The sequence below is a fragment of the Malurus melanocephalus genome, unplaced genomic scaffold (assembly GCF_030028575.1).
Source record: "Malurus melanocephalus ecotype Western Australia unplaced genomic scaffold, MMel_1.1 scaffold_55, whole genome shotgun sequence".
NCBI lineage: Eukaryota > Metazoa > Chordata > Aves > Passeriformes > Maluridae > Malurus > Malurus melanocephalus.
This window is the reverse complement of record NW_026623287.1, coordinates 995,440-1,012,844: the sequence shown is the minus strand read 5'-3', so window position 1 is coordinate 1,012,844 and position 17,405 is coordinate 995,440. Positions and strand designations below refer to the sequence as shown.

Below are 17,405 nucleotides of genomic sequence, written 5' to 3'. Positions count from 1 at the left end.
TTTTTTTCCCCTGAAAGTAATGATTTAGCATTGATAAATTAAAAGGAGAACTGGAGAAGAAAATCAAGTTTTGGAAAAAATAAATAATTTTGATTTTCAATGTAAAATTGATGCTTCCCATAGACTCAATCCAATTAAAATGCTACTTTTTCAATCTTCTTTTTTCTCTGTCTGAGCATATAGGAAAATCCATTTCCCAGCCAAACCTAATCCAGACCCCCGGTGACTCAAATCACTTAGGAAGCTTCTGTCAGGTGTGATTTGCAGGGCATCCTAGGTTTTGTTGATCCAGACTTAAAATCTGGAAGAGTCTTTCTCGTGGTACCTTATTGGGTTTGCTCCCGCTGATATTCACAGAGGCAGATGCTGCTCTCTCTGTGTGCGTGTTTATAAAATATGAAGAAGAAATGCAGCATGATATTAAACGAAAAGTAAATCAGAGTAATAATTAATAATAAAGGCCGCTGAATATTCTGAATCTTTGAAAAGGGTTGCTTTCTTCCCCCTGAATCCAGTGAGCACTCACTCGTATGAATAACATTACATGCATGAGTAATCCTTTTGAACTCAATGAAACCCAAGTTAAGTATGTGCAGGAGACCCACGCAGGATGGGGACCAGGAGCTTCAGCGCTGAGCTCAGGGAGGCTGTAACTTTGTGTTTGTACTGTTGCTCAGTTGCAAAGCAGATGTAAATAGTAGGTCTCACCAGTTCTGTTCTGTTTGGGCTTGGCTGGGAGAGATTCCCTCTTGGTGCCTAAACCTTTCTGGACTCATGCATTTCTGGCCTTTAAGATGTGATATTTAGCTTTCAGAAAGCAAATAACAACCACTGTACACTTTTTTGCACCTTTCTCCTGAGGGTCTTTCCAAAGCACTTTTGACAACATTAACTGTTGAGAACTGACAACTCCTCTGTTGAAGGSAGCATTTTGGATTTGCTGTTTCTCCTTCTCCCCCTCTCTGAGCCTGAATATATTTTTCACTTGCATAATGATATTTGGGCTTTCCATAAATCTTCACCTGCTAAAAACATGTTTATATAAGAAGCTGAGCTTCCATTTCACATCTTTTCTATAAATAAATCTCTAACCTCTCCGCACTTAAAATTAARGAAAAAATATAACTTGTGAAAATTTTACATTTTGAGGGAAGCAGTTCAGCATGTTTCAATGTTTGGGTTTGGAGAGGTCTGGGTTCTCAATTCTGATTTTATAGAGAACTAGATAGATAAAGGTGAAGTCTAATTTAGAGCATTGTGCCCAGTATCRTATAAATCATCAGTGTTGGGAGCAAGAATAAGAAACCCAGAGTACCAAATCCCTTGCTTTATGTCCTGGCTGACACTTGCAGTAGGAGAGACACGAAGTGCAGCAGCTGAGATRGTGTGAGGATTTGCTGCCTTAACATACAGAGCATTTTCCATAAGCTGAGTTTCATGAGTCAGCATTTCAGAGAGCAATAACTTACAGTAATAAACAGGGAAAGAACACCAAGTTTGTGTGGGTAAATTTGGTTCTAAAATGACTGATGCACTTCGTGGTAATCAGGTACAGTTGTGATTTGAACCCCTTAAAGYCTATGAAATATGTTCTCTGTTGGATGATTCCAGGTCTTTTGTTTTGTTGTTTTGTTTTTTTTTTCCCTCCCCCATCTTTTATTTTCAGGGCCTTTTTTCCTCTTTCTTCCTCCCTTTCTCTTTAGCTTTAGCTGTCTTTAAGGACAGGTATCTCAGTGGGGTATTGTGCATTGCCACTACAGAAAAAGAGAATAGAGAGGGAGGCATGGAGAGGAAGAATACAAATTTCCCATTCACTATTGATTTTTGTGATTTGCAGAGGGAAGCTGCTGTGGCTTCTATATGGAGGCTGTAGGTGGGGAAGATGGGGAGAATGAAAAAGCAGATTCAGGAACAGTGGTTCCATGTAAATTTTTAGCCATCTCTGTCTTTCTGCTCAGTGGAATCTTGGAGCGGATTCAGGCTTTTCATGTTCACAGAGAATTGGAAGCTTAGATCTCTGACCTTTTTAAAATCCATTTTGAGTCTCATCTTTCAGAGATTTAAACAAAAGATTTTGACCTAAAGGGCCATTGTTTTACACTTTCTGATAGAGGGGATAAGAAAGAATGAGAGGAAGGAGGGGAGAAACAGRGATTATCTGAAGCAGGACCTGCTGATTCAGGTGGTAATTTTGCAAGTRGGAGAAGGAGAGAGAAGCCTGTGAAGGATGCACATTGCTGCTCTAAACATGTATCAGGAAATGTGACAAGAGCCTTTAGGGTACAGAGTCACTGTTGGGATATTAGAGCTTTCCCTACCATAGTCAGTGTTAGAGGAAAAGGACACTCCTGATTCTTTGCTGTCATCATACTCAACTGCTTCTAATGCTTTCACACTTAGACCCTGAAGAAATGTCTCAACTAGCAGAATGTCAGGGAGGGAAAAGGTGTGGGGTCCAACCACAGGGCGTGGTGGGAGCTGAGACCTCTCACTCTCTTGGCTTCAAATCTTCACTCTTGATGCACATTTTCTTTTTCCTGCAGTTCTTTCAATTTGAAAATCAGTACTCACTATGAAAAGATCCCGTCCCAAGCCTTCTTTGCTTTCCTTCTCCCTCCACGTTTCTTTCAAATACTTCAGTTTCTGTTTGGAGCAGATTTTTGTGGTGTGTTTTGGCAAAACAGACAGGATTAAATTCTTCATACCCCTAATTTTTTTCCTACTGACTTCCCCTCCCCAAATACTTAACCACTCAAAGAATTAAAAATGGGGATGTGCTACTGGGGAATTCCCCAGGTAGGAACTTGGGAAGGGGATATGTCCTTTCTCTAATCACTCTAGCAGCACTTTTGTGATACAGAGATGTGCTGCTGCTGGAGTTTCATCTTTGCTCTTCATCTTCAGAAGGAAACATCAGTGAGTGCAGGGAGTGGAGGCATCTGACACAGCAGACACAGAACAGGGAGGAAGGATTTGCTCCCTGTTGAGAAGGGGGCTCGCCCCAGTATTCAGAAAAGGTTAGAGCAAAGCTCTGCCCYCTCTCACTCTTGTCTGCCCAGCTGAACAGATGCAAGGACATTCAGTAAACACTCAGACTGGCTCCAGCTGTGGAGTGCTCTGTTGGGAGGAATGGATGGAAGAAAATCTTCATTTTGCCCAGATCTGAGCTATGTTTTCAGTCTCGTTTCTGAACAAAACAGAGCCTGCTCATTCACACAACCCACCCACATCTGTTCACCTGCTTTCGTGCTACCCCTGCTTCCATTTACACTTCCCCAAGAAATTTTTAACCATTCAGTTGCTTCCAACCATGTCGAAAAATATCCTGAAAATCTTGATGATCAYTGATTCCAGTGGTTGTGTAAAATTTGGCAGAGGGAAGGGGCACCAATGCATTTCCCTCCCGAGAAGGGGGTGGCCAGAGTCCAATCTGCACCCAGGCAGCCACCAGAGCATCTCGAAGGTGTCACACCCTGCACAAGGCACAGAGCTCACAGGCTGCTGGACAAAGTGGAAGTACAGAGGAGGCTGGGTTATTGAGGTGGGAGARCATGGGAGGCCAGAGATACAAATCTGTAGCAAGCCAAGCTTCATTAGCTCGGCTTCCTACTTTGAGAAAGCAATTACTGTTTCCAAAGCTCTCACACTGTACGGAGGATGTGTCACTTAGCTCGGAAAAACGCCATGTCCTTGAAAAATACCTGTATCATTGGAAGATCCTGGATGAGTACAGTCAGTCCTGAGTGCAATGAGACAAAGAGAGGGGAAATTAACTGGGCAGCTTTGGAATTGCTTGGGGTGGAGGCATTAAGATCTAGGTATGAGGTGGAAGCTCCTCTGTTGAAAAGAAAAAGTCTTCCCCAGGCAACAGGCAAAATGTTGAACCAATTGCTTCAGGACACTGTGAAGATCAAGAAGTATTCGTGGAGTGGAAGGTTTACATAAATAAAGAAGGGCACTAGGAAAATCTGATTCAGGAATATTTCCAGAGAGGCCACCTATGGTGGCTCTCAGATTTGGTTATCCATGTAACCCATTTCTAAGAAATTTCCATAATTACTGATTTCCTGAGGATGAGAGGCTCTGGSAAGGGGGGTTGGCTTGTGTTCTTTCTGTTTCTTCATCCACAAACATCTCYTAATTRCKGTCTRAAATAGGACTTRAAGWGTCATTAGCTGGGTCTAGCACKGCTRTATTCATTATTTCATCCTCATTTGYTGGGTATTCTGAGTCCTGCTAAGGGAAGGATTGRAGTTTGAAACAGAATTMATTGGGAAKGAGCCATGGACAGATTGATAAAGCTGCTGTGGGATGAGAAACTGGTAATTGTGGCAGATTTATTGTTACCTTTATGAACGGGCACTGGAACCTTCAATTCAAGGAGGAAACCATTAACCCTTTTGCAGATATTAAAAATAATGTCATGGGGTATTTTAAGTATGCAAATTTTTTCCTCCTGATGGCACACTTTCCTTTGGGTCTGATCTAAAAAGCTGTGCATTCTCCCAGGGGCTAAGATTCAAATAATAGAGAAGCGTGTGGGGAGAGAAGCTACTTTCACACTTCATAAAAGCAGGACAACTTTCCACCAGGGAGCCAGAAAGAAGTGTCCCTGTAGGACCTGTAAAGGTGTGTTTAAARCAAAAGTGAGGCAGGTTAAGAGAAGACTGCAGTGATTACCCCGGGGCCAGGTGTTCCCTGTGTATAATAATCTGATTATTGCAACAGTGACATCAACAGTTTAAGTGATTCAGTCTATTTGTGGTTCCACCCAGTTATTTCTCTGTGAAAACAAGAAAAATCTGGTAATACAATTTTCTCACATTATGAAATATTTCAGTGCTCGAAAGTCATCTGAAATATTAATGTTTTGGGAAAATGTGAGGCATTTTGCTTAAGAAAGGCAACTTGATGAGAATAGTAGCAGATTTCCCTAGGATTTGATGGCAATTGTAGTCTTCAATGTGCTGAGGCTGCTGAGATTTTGGGGAGAGAATGAAAATTGTGTACTTCCCTAGTGTGTAAGTGGGGACACTGAGGAAATGAAATTGAAAAGGCCTCCTGAAAGAAGCCTATGGTGAACCTCTGGAGGGCAAAGAAACTTCTTTTGGGGAGTTTAGGGTCTCCTATATCAGAGTTGTGGCTAAATATAATTTTCTTCTCAAATTCAAGGCAAAATTACTTTTATGAGAACTCAGTGGGAGTGGCTCATAACTTAGTTCACAGTGATGAGGAGCTACCAAGTGATTGATCAGCAAAATCTTGAGTCTGTGCATCACCAACAGGAAAGGAACCAAAAAATTTTGTCATATCTGTGCAGGATGATGGTCACAGCTTCCTATAAGCATTTGACCAGTCCTATAAGCATTTGACTGACTCCTCCCTTGAAGTCCAGTGGTCCCAGTCCACAGCTTTTCCAAGCACCACTAAAAGTCAGGATAATTTTTGTGGCACAGCATACTTAGTCCTACCCTTCGGAACAGTGCTGGTGTAACAAGTGCAGGTATTGCCTGGAAAACATAAAGGAAGGGTAATAAAACCTGTTCCAGGCAGCACTGACCTGTTTTTCCTTATTCCCAGGATAAACATGCCTGTTTTGAGGGTCTGTGCTRTTCAGATAGGGTCTGATAGGAGGAATAGACTCTGGCTCATCTCCATTGCTCTTCTGAGCARCATCATCACTTTCACCAACCAAGTKTTCTCTCTGGTTTCAGCATCCAGAGGACAGAAAGTGTGCTCTGCCCTCACAGGCAGGAGCAGGAGGGATGGTTTTCCCCATCAGGGTTTTGGGATATGGATAATTAACTGCTTTACCCCAGGATGGCTGATCAGTCAGCAGGATATCTCTTCTCCAATGGCCACACACACAGGTTGTGGGGGGAAAGGAGACAACAGGAGACAGTAAGCCTCATCCACATTCTTTCCCTCTCCTTGCTCTCCCCTGTTCCTTTGATGTAGCTGCTGGGACACRTCCACAGGGACAGAGGGGACTGCCCAGAGCTCCCTCAGGCACACAGAGGAGCCATCACACAAACACAGCATGTCCGTGGTGACACAGGATGTTCCAGCAGCCCTGTGGTGTGGGGCAGAGCAGGTCTTTCCAGCAGCACTTCTGGTGTGCAAATGGAAATAGAGCTGGTGGTGTGGGACACTGGAGGCTGAAGCAGGAGCATATCATGAACRCAAAATGAAAGAGAATGACAGTTACTTTTATCTATTTGTCTTCATTGCAGTGGATTCTCCCTTCACCCATTCCCACCCGCCTCCCGTCACTTTTTATTGGGTGAATAGCAGTTTTTGAACAATCTGATAGTAGTTGCTAGCTCAGCTCCTTTGCTTTTGAGCTGTATTTATTACTCATTTCCTGATTTCTTACAAAAGAGTTCTGCTGCCTTTGAGATTTACAGAGGGGTCTCTTTTCTGCAAGGAAAGGAAGAAGAAGCACAGGGAAGACTTTGCTCAAATCTGGCAGTGGAAAGAGCATCCCCTCACCTTGTTGCTCTCACTGACCTTTTTCCCCACACTCTCACAAATTAAAATCAGGGTTTTTTTCCCCATCTATCCATCCCTTCTCGCTCTATATATCAGTTTCAGATAATAATTATCAAGAAAATCCTACCACGGTGCACTTGGTAGGGATCTGGGAAGTGTGTCTCTGTTCAACAGCAAGGCAGGGCCAGACGTATCTAATTGATGCATAATTATAACCAATTTGGTCTTCCAAACTGCTGCTGCTGAAGCTTATCTGACTTTTAAGAAGCACTGGCTTCAGCTGCTGCAGCTACCACCTCAGGAATGCCTCGCCCAGACCCACGGTCTCCCTGGCTCAGGCTAATARACATTGACCCTCCTGCTCTGGGTTTTGTTTCCAGTTGGTGACAGGTCTGTTTTTAACACTGGCCTGCCCTGAGAGGACCTGGCTGTGCCCATTAGTGGAGCCAGACTCCAGGGAGCACAGGGCACAGTGGGGTGTCCTCTGGCTGTTGTAGAACTGGAGATTTTCCCCACCGCCACCACCCAAATGAAGCTCCCAAAGGCGAGTTTTGGGGACTGCAGCAGTGGAAATTGTGGGAGCTTCAGCCTTAAAGAGTAGCATGAACTGTGAGTTCCAGTCCATGGTGACACCTGGGCAGAGGGCAGAAACCTACGGGCCCAAGGAGACACCTGGCCATCATCTGATCAGTGGGAAATTCAGCTTAACTCCAGCCTTCTCCTTGTCCTGTGGTACATATTTAGGAATGTGTCTGAACCCCTACAGTGTCCACACGTGAGCCAAGGAGGAGTAGAGGAGGCATGGAAACATCAGCCATTCATTTACCTTTCACCTTAATCTATTTGATTTACCTGCCTCTAAAAGCCCCACAGAGGGAAGATCTGCCTTTTTATGTGCAAAATTGCTGAATTCCAAGGATGGTAAATGGCTTAATATTATCACACAGTGACTGTGACACAAAAAACCCAGGTGACTTGACTTCACCAACTCTTTATTATTTTCACCCTGTTCTCTCCCCTTCTGCAAAGTGGTTGTGCATGCAGTGCATGGGAACTRCTGCACTTTATACTCACTGAATACAGCTTTTAAATTTGGGCTGCTAGACCTTTCTCTTGAGTACCTGCAATTTACAGTCCCTCCTCTCCACATTTAATTGTGTTTGTAAATAATCAGTATATCTTTGGGTGGAAAAATAAAAGTGCAAAGGATCTGTTACAGGCTAGATTTGTAAACTAAATCTTCCTTCTGGAAAAAAAAAAAAAAATAGAGAGAGATAAAGGGGAGGAGCCCTTTGGTAGTTTATTTCCTGCGCAATTAAAAAGCTCTCATACTGCTGTAAATAAAACTCCAGTAACCATAGTCAGYTGGCACCATGTGGAAATCACTGATTTTCAGGCTGAACAAAACTGTCCTTTTGTACACCTCTGCCATTTGCTGGCACTGAGCCGAAACAGTTTGAGTGTGTGTGGAGTGGCAGCTGGCTGTTTGCTCTGCGCCTTGCCTGTGTAACACCCAACACTGAGATTTTCTGACTCAAAAGGAATATTTTGAGGACGTTGCAGTGGTGAAAATAYATAATTATGTGTTGGGTGGTAGGTCATTACTGTGCTGACTGCATTTGTTCCTTAAGCAGCCTGAGAGAAGCCAGTATATCCCAATAGCTAAGAAAGGATTTGCACGCCTGGCTGAGGATCTCAGTGCTTTATCTGCTCTAGTGAACCAAGCCTGCAGCTCCCTAAAATGAGGAGAAATGCAGTCACTCAGGACCTTTTCCTTTGTCACTGAGCTGCACAGCCCTGGACCAGAAGGGTATTTAAGTGAAAAAAGGAGGGACAGAGCCAAGGTGTGGTTGTTCCCTAGGATAGCTTGCTCATTAGTTCCTACTCCTAGCACTAGATCACCTTTTCCTTTTTTTTTTTTTTTAATTTGTTGTTGTTGTTGTTGTTGTTGCTGTTGTTTTAGTCATCTATTCACATCAATGCTTACAGATGTGAGATTTTGATTATAGGCATATAAATATAAGCATATTTCCCAATTCTTTTATTTTTTTTTTTCCTGTGGTGACTGGGAGGAAAAAAAAATATATCCATGACTGGTATAAGACCTGCAGAGGTTTATTTTCACATGAAGTTTCAGAGTGCCATTTGCTGTCAGCTGAATATCTTGATGGAGTAACCTGCCTCCAGGACCTACCCCTGCCCCACGGGCTGTGGAGAGATCCTTGCACAATGTCAGTAAACCTATAGTAAGAATAGCAGAAAGTGGCTTTATCCCATTTTTTTCCCCATTTTGGCATCTTCTCACCAGTAAGATGCGAGCAAATTGAAGGAAGTTCAGACAAGAGCCACAAAAATGATGAAGGGCCTGTGAGGTGTTGACTTATGAGGAGAGATTAAAAAGAGCCAAATATGTGTAGCTTGGCTAAGGGATGGCTGGGGGTAGCGGGGAGGAAGGGAACACGATATTTATCTCCATGTACATACAGGGATGTAAATTCCAAGGCAGGAGATGAACTGCTTATGATAGTACAAAGGAAGATTTATTAGAAGTTGTAGTAGGAAATTAAGCAAAGGAAATTTTCAGCTGAATATCAGGAGAATTTTGTTAAGGGTACGATAACGATGATAAATATTTATATAGCATTTTAATAGGGAGAGGGGGAGAATGGTGGCACAATGATTCCTGCATCCAGTGTTTCRAGGCAATAAGGAAGGATCACTTTCCACCCTGTGCTGCTATTTGATAAAAGATGTAGTGCAGAGAAGGGAAAGTTTTCCCTCCAATATATGAAGCAGAGGTGGCTAAAATCCTTGTTTGACCATAAATGGCTTTTTTACTCTGGCAGTAGTAATTCAGAGAGACCTTGACTATTTTGCCTGTTGTGCAAGCCAGTTGCTGGTCAATTATTTCTGATATTTCTAAAAACGAACAGATTTTCTGATCTTTTTCCTGGGCTGTTCAAGCAGAAGATGTGGCTGTCTTCTCATGGTAGGGGCTTATATTCAGAAAAAAAACCATTGGAAAACCTGCCATTTMCTTGGTAAATAATCTCTGCTTTCCAGCCTGTGATCAATTCACTTCAYAGCTCTGTATTAGTGCTTTCTGAACTTAACAGGAATTTTCCAGCACCAGCCCAAGGAAAAAGATCTTCTTAGCAGGGAGGTGGAAAGCAAGCACTTGAGGTGCTGGAGGCAGGAATAGCAGAATGTGCTTTGCAAGGGACGATGCCACACAAATCTGGAAGGAGTGTGCGGGATGAAAAGCACTGGTGCCTTTTGTGTYTCACTTCAGTTACAGTGACCCCCATCTGATGCCCCCAAACCCACACTGGGTTCATTCACTTGGCTTTGTCAAGCAAAGGGGAATTCCAAAGACCTTCCAAACCTTACACACTCTTTCAGAGAAAAATTTCATACAATTCAAGGCAATAGCAGAGTGGCTTTATTTTTTTTTTTCTTTTCTTTTTTTTTTTTTTTTTTTTCAGTGTCTGGGACACAAAAAGAAAAAAAAAAAAAGGTATTGTCAGATGTGTAAATGCAAATTTAATGAGCGCGTAAAAAAATCCCTTCAAATCAATGCAAAAATATTCCACAGTGGAGTCATTTTGATTAAAAAAAAAGGAGGGGGGGGAGGAGGARGTTGCCTGAAATAAGCAAAATTTCAAGCTAATGGGAATCTCATTCATTATTTAATCCACTCCTTATCTAAAATGTACAAAAAATGGAATCTAATATGGCGTATGTATGTTGTTGTCTTAGCGAAAAGACAGGGGCAAAGGCCTGCAATTTCACTTAATATATTAAATCCTACTGCAGGCTTTGAGCCAGATTAATAACTCTAGCGAGCTAGAAAATCCCAATATATATTTTTTCTAGCTCCATGCATGATGCGGCTTGATTCATAAGCAGCTCTACTGCTGGGCTTTATTAAATACAAATAAAATATCTCTTCTATTGCAAAAGCCCACAAGGTGACAAAAAAGAGGAGAAGCAACTGTCCTTGCTAGTTAAAATGTATTTTCTTTGGCTTCCTACTCCTTAACTCAGCCCCCAAGTCCCAGGTCCCTAGAATATTTATACAGTCATAACCCTGTGCATAGAGTCCAGAGGGATAGACTGAAAGGAAAGAATTTGTTCCCGATCACTGGGGCATGCTTGTGCAAAAGACCCTGCAGCATTCCTACCCTCAAGTGGACACGACTCAATTTTATGTCCGCTCAGGAGAAGAGTTTCAGCAGCCCAGCATGCTTCCTTACAGTCTGGGACAGCTGGTTTGTGGCTGATTTAAGAGTGTTACCCAACGACTCSCTGGCAGCTCTGCCACAAAACCTGGGTTGGCGCTTTGTTTGCCAGGTGGCAGATTTGAATCCCAGGCTTGGAAAGCAAGAATAGAGTCAGGGAGCTCAAAATCACCACGGCTGGTTTAAAAATCATCAGATTGAAACTGGAAAATACATAGGAGAGAGRCCCTATATATTTATAAGGCTGCTTTTCAAGCCTTTCCATGTACATGCGGTGAGAGTAAAACAAAGGATTTAGGCTAAAAAAAGAAATTCAAAGTTACATGAGCAGCATAGTCCTGCGGCACTAGTTTGGGAAATCAATTCTTTTTTGGACAACWCTGAGACCTCATGCTGCATGCATAGCTGAGGATGCACTTAAAAGTCCTGAAAAGAGAAGAGTTTACTCATGTAAARCCTTGATTTAAACCAGGGCCTCTCTGGGTACAATATTCAAGGCCAAGTTCTTGGGGTCAGTGCTGGAGTAAGTGGACAGGGCTTCCTGGAGAGTAGAACTGGATCCCACTGCAACCCTTTTGCTTTGGTGTCTTATAAAGCCATTAAAAAAAAAAAAAAAACACATGAGTGTGCCTTGAGTTTAATGGTGGAAATCCCTGTGTGGGACATCAGCAAAAATCTGGGAACACCAAATTTTCCACAGAAGGAGACAGGACAAATATGTAGGAGTCAGATCCTTCTCTGGAAAGGTCGATGTGGAAGTGGGCAAGTGAATTAATGGAGAAAGATATTACCTGTTCAGAAGTGGGCAGAGCTGGCCTGACATAGGYCAGGGTAGAGAAACAGAAACACTTTGGGGGAACATGATACCCTCCTCTTAAGGGCCAATTTAAGCTGTCACTTATTGTTTCTAAAATAAACAGAAGAATAAGATCTTATTTAATTTATTCCTCTGGAGAAAATGGAGCTTTCAGTGTACTGGAACAGGATAAAATAACTTCTCCAATGTAATTTCTCAACTTTTTTTAAAAATATTTTTTTTAAATTTTTAAATCATAGATGACCAAAGGGGTTTGTTTAATTTTAATTAAAGGAAGAAGAAAAATGGAGACATAACTTAGATGCTGTAGGTTTTCGGATATCTAGCAGTGAAATAAGAAAGTAGTGTTTTTTATTGCTGCAGTTGTTTTTAAGGTGGGAAATTAGTGTAAAGTTATTTTTAAATCCACATTAGTAACTTGATGGATTTTTCCACTCACTCCTGGCACAGAGCCAAGGATTCCAGTCCTGACTGCACTGGACTGATGGAAGGGGTGTCCAAAGGGACCAAGGACAAGGGCATGGCACGGAGAAGGGACGCGTTTCTGTCTGTCTGTGAGGAGTGTGTCATGCTTCTGCTTGGGGGATGAAACTGCTCCGGCATCCCTGCAGCATCTCTGCTGTGCTGGAGAAATTTGAGGCTGGCATTTGGGCTGCTCTGGCCGTGCCTCACAGCTGGGCCAGCCCTTGGGAGTGCTGCTGCTGTTGGTTCATCGCGGCGCCGTGGGCGCACGAGGTCCTGTTTGAAGGTAAAAGCCCTGCACTGCTAAGTGCTTACCACATGCAAAATGAAAAGATGGTCCTTGACCCGAGCTGCTCGGAGATGTGAACGCCTGAGAGAGGCCACGGCAAACAGATGGAGGGAGAGCAAGGTAATATAGAGYGGATTATGATTTGGTTGGGAAGTTGCAGTGATAGCACACTGGCTGCCTCGTGGGTGTAGAGTGGTTTGGAAGTGTCACTGCAAAGGTGAGTTTCAAGGAGGGATGACGAGGCTGGTACTGTAGTGGATGCCTCTGATGTTGGCAGGACTTTCACATCCCTGGTACACAAAGGTCTCTGGACAGTAGAAACAGCTGACATAGCTTTGGGGTTAAGCCAACACTATCATGCTGTTAGGATGTTTATCTGAACCAACCGGCACAAAAGGCTCTCCCATGCCTACCTCAATATTAAGGACTCAGAGGATTTTGAGGACAGAGCACATCATTTATCCTGACCTTCTGGATGTAGTAGAGGCCACAGGATTACAGAGATTCCTGCACCAGGCCCCACTCACTTGGGCTAAATCTCAGCATTTCTCTCAGGAAGGCGTGCCAGCCGAGCAGAGAACCTTGAAGGGAGTTGGTGCCTCACTTTTGTAGGACCTGTGTACGTGTTTGCACAACATGTAAAATGCAGTAAGCATAAATTTGTGTATTTTTTTCTTTTGAATGTTAAATGGGCTTAAGGGCCTTTCTGTAAAGCTCARGGGTTTTGAGCATAATTGTGTACTGCAGAGGCAGCAACTGTAGGCTAATTTGAAAAATTCACGCTGGACACTGGGCTGAGATGTGCCCTTTAAATGATGGTCAGTGACCCAGGAAGAATTTCCTGAGCGCAGGAGGACCTCAGCGGAATTGTCTCATGTCTGCAAGTGTGTGGCTAAGCAGTTTAAATGGAAAGAGTACTAAGGGCATATTGTTTTCCTTTGACTTGCATTTAATGKGCTTATCCTGTGCTTCAAATGCTCATGATTTTACACAAACTTAAGTTCAGCATAAACATTTACAAACTTTAGAAATAGAAAATTAGTTATATTGCAAACTGGTATTTTAATGTGTAGGGGTTTTTTTTCCCGTCTTTTTTTCCAAAATGCCATGTTACCGCCTCCTTTTTTCATTTCCCTTATACGGTCAGCACCATTCAAAGGGTCCCCAGATGGCAAAGTTGGCTGTGACCATAAGAAATGAGATTTTAGCTAGAGGAATAGAATTCAGGAGATGGGTTTTGTGTGTGCCCCAAAGTTGTTTTAGAAGCGTTGAGTGGGACACGAAAACATTATGAAAAGGAGGAGTTAGGGAGCAGGATGATATTTTGTTTCACAAATTAGGTATCTTTTCTACCTATATGATAGTGAAAGAAGGGGAATATGTTTTGTTCTGGGAACAGYGTGGAGCACTGATCATTGCTGATCATTTTTTGACACTATAAATGGAAGCTAAAAATAAAAAAAATTTTAAAAAAAAAAAGTTGCTATAAATGACAAGAAAATTTAAAATCTCTCCAGAAATGATGGCATTAACTGAGCCCCATGTTGTCGTCAGCATACTTCTAAACTTCCCCCGACCATTACAACCCCTTTTCTCTACTGAGATCATGTCTGTCTACTTTGTAAGCTCTGAGAATACAGTCCAAAACCACAGTTTCAAGTCTTGCTAAGAAATTGTGTTAGCACTAGGACAGAAAATTGATTAGTCCGTTTTCTCTGTTCCAACTTAAGAGAAGAGTGAAGCTGTAAATAGTGTTAATGCCGAAAAGTGAATTAGATTTCTAACACTGTTTCTGCTTTAATAGTTTTTTCCATTTGCTAATAGCCCAGATAATAGCAACTGCCCTTCAATAACATGTGTTGTTTTGTTTGTATCTTTCTTCTGACAGCATCTTTTTAAAGCAACATGTTACAGCTCATTCATGAAATAGTTATCAATTCTGTCCTTGTTTGTTTCTCCAGGCAAGCTAAGTACGTCCTTGTTAACACTGGCTGTCGGGCATTGTGTACCTGCAGGCTGTGCTTGGCTCCCTCCTTTTAAGGGTCTTCCAGTCAATTAAAATTGCAGATACAAATTCCAGGTGCTTTGGAATAGGGCTTTCAAATCCAAACGCCGATTTCACACTTTGTTGGAAGGCAGAGCAGCACGGATGGGTGGTGACGGCAGCTCCAGGCAGAAGCAGGAGCGTCCCCTGAACGCCGAGGATGCTGAGCCAAGGTTGGATTCCTTTGGTGTCACCTTTCCCAAATCTCCTATCTTATTCATCTCAAATTCCTCCTTAAGCATACTTTTACCAGTCATGCTGTTCTTGTCAATTCTAGATTTCTTATCTGCTCATTCCTGTATCAAAAGAYTGTCCAATAGTGTCCAAATCAGCAGGGCTATTATGTCACCTGTAGCTAATATTCTTTGTCATCRTTTCTCCACTGGTCTGGTCAGATATCCTTTGTTTCTACCCCTGAAACCCCTGTGCTGCTCCTCGTGTGAACATTTGAGGGAGCTGGTTAAATTTGCTATAAGAAATTGATATGTCCAGAGAGCTCCTTCCTTCCTGTGTTTGTTCTGAAATGCTATATTTGTCTTGAAAAATATGGTTCCCAGTTAAGTAACACATATGGAGAAAAAGTCTGTCGAGCTTTCAGAGCCTGTCAAACGCAGGCCATAAAGTACAGCGCTAGGACACTTCCACATGCATAGTCTGTGCCTTTGAGGGGCTCCCCACGTGTCCTTTGATGATTAAGTGACAATTTGTGATTTGGAATTGCCTAGAAAATTCCTTTTCTTTCACTGTACCAGACTTCCCAACCCACCCCAGTCTGTTTTGTCCCAGAATTTCAATGCCTAAATTATTAGGAAACTAGGGCAGMGACCACTTACTTTGGGATGTCCATTCAGTAGTTTTCCCAAGCATTTAATCTCAGATTGGTGACTGTAAAGCTACAGTAATTTGTAATTGCAATTACTGAGTGATGACAGTTAAATGGGATGTAATAAGAGCCTTTTAGCGACATACTGAGTTTTATCCTAGTTTATCACTGACATTTCATTCAAAGAAAATGTCTCACAAAGTTTTAGTTTTGTGCATACAGTCAGCGAGAGCAGAAATGTTTGCAGAGGAGTGCTACTCAGTTGGTTCTGTCATTCTATCCTTGGCAAAATATATGTTTAATTATAAAATCTCTTTTAATTTATTTGATAGTTCAAATATCTATATTTTTTTTTTAATTTTTAAAACCAGAATTGCTATTTATTTGTGTCTCAGAAGACATATCTAGCTTTTATTACTAAATGAAGTATCCTGGTTGGAATTTGTATCTTTAAAAACGAAACTGATGAAACAGGCATGGAAGAATTACTTGGTTAGTGTGTTCTCATTCCATTTAAATAGCCAAACTCCTTGTTCTGCAACACTGTGCAAAGCCTGTACCTAATCCCTGGGTGAGAGAACTCACAATTATCTAGGTGGAAAGGATCCCTTGCCACATATCCCTGGGAAGCACTCCTCTCTCTCCCCTTCTCCAGGGGAGCTGACAGAGCTGGCAAGATGACAAGCTTGGGAAAAAGTTTCTGGAGTGCAAGTGGGATGTTTGATAAATTACTGGACAGTGTATTATTTGTTGTACTCTGATTGTGATTAGTCAAGACATCACCCTGGTTTTTTTTGGTTTGGGTTTTTTTTTTTTTTTTTTTTTTTATTTATTTCTTTGAGATTAAGCAAAGAATAATAGTGTGATAGAGTTGAAGTTTATAAGGAAAGAGGTTAGAACATTCATTAAACTTTTCTGTATTTATCTCACTCTTCTTGCAAGACAATTTCTTTTAAAGCCAAAGCCAGATACTTGAATGAAAAATGACCCATCTCCTTAGCTCTCCTATCCACCACTTTTCATGAAAATTGACCTCTCCATTAGATCAACTAATCAGTGGAGCATAACYGAGGTTTAATGGCCATCAAAGAGAAAACCAATTTAGTTTCAGCTGCTTTGACAGGAGTGCATCTGCAGGACTTTGAGCAGGCTGATCAGTTGGGGTTTTTTTTCTGGTTGTTGTGCCAAACCTTTGCTAAATTTCMAGTAATGATCTCTCACTACTGTCCCTTTACTTTGTGCTTTGTGCTAAAAATAAGTTCAGCTATTTCACAGGAGACACTGTCAAAGCCTGGACTTACATATTTGCGTGAGAGCCATCACTTCACACTCCTGTGCTGTGGGTAAGGGATCTTCACCTTTCCMCAAACTGCAGAAATCCTGCATTTCTTTTCAAGTGCCAAAGAGGCATCACCAGCAGTAATGGGATGAATTTCTCCAAGTGTTTGCTTCAGGATGTACAATTCATTTTCATCAAAGAGTGAGTCCTAGACTTAAATAAGGTGTTTCACATGCAGCAGTTATTTTATTTATTTAATTCTTTTTCAGCTGGCTCCATGTTATGGTTCCTCTCTGTGAAATTTACCTTTGCCACCTGGATCCAGTCTTTATTKACTGTGAGAGCTACAGTAATATGTTAGGGAGATGCAGTTTGTTGGTTTCTTTTTTTAAAGAACAGGGTTAAACTTAGATGTGGACACAAGAAGATGGTTTGGGAACCTCCAGACTGGTAGGACATGGGTAGATCCAGTTGATCAGGATTGCATTTTTCCATAGAGTTTTGTTCAGCTTTCCTCATGAGTAATCTGAATATAAACTAACCTGCATCTCCACGCCAGTGTAAGGTTTTAGTGCAAATTACTTCTTAATTCAAATCAGCCTCAACTCMTAAGAGTTCCTGGTTAGTTTTCTTTCTTCTTTGTTCCTTCTAGTAACAACTTTTTCAACTTCCAGATGTACTCTGAGATTCATTGGGTTTGGAAGGGGGTACAGATTAAAAAATAAAATAAAAACTTTTTAGAACTCATTTGKATCCTACAGCAAACACGTTTCCCATTCTTGTTCCAAGGATATTTGTGTCTCTTCAGACTGTGATCCAGTGGAGCTCAATGCTATACAGCAAATACAGCCAATGAGAATAATTTTTACAGGCTTTAAATACAGTAAAGATGAGGAAAATGCATGTAGAATTAAATACAGTAAAGATGAGGAAAATGCATGTAGAATGTAGTAAATTA

The 17,405-nt window shown here is 41.8% G+C and overlaps 1 protein-coding gene across 1 annotated transcript in view; it reads left to right on the top strand.

The window, feature by feature from the left end:
* The window catches only part of CELF4 (CUGBP Elav-like family member 4), a 687,912-nt gene that overhangs the window by 169,439 nt on the left and 501,068 nt on the right, over positions 1–17,405 (top strand). The gene's annotated exons all lie outside the window — the stretch shown is intronic.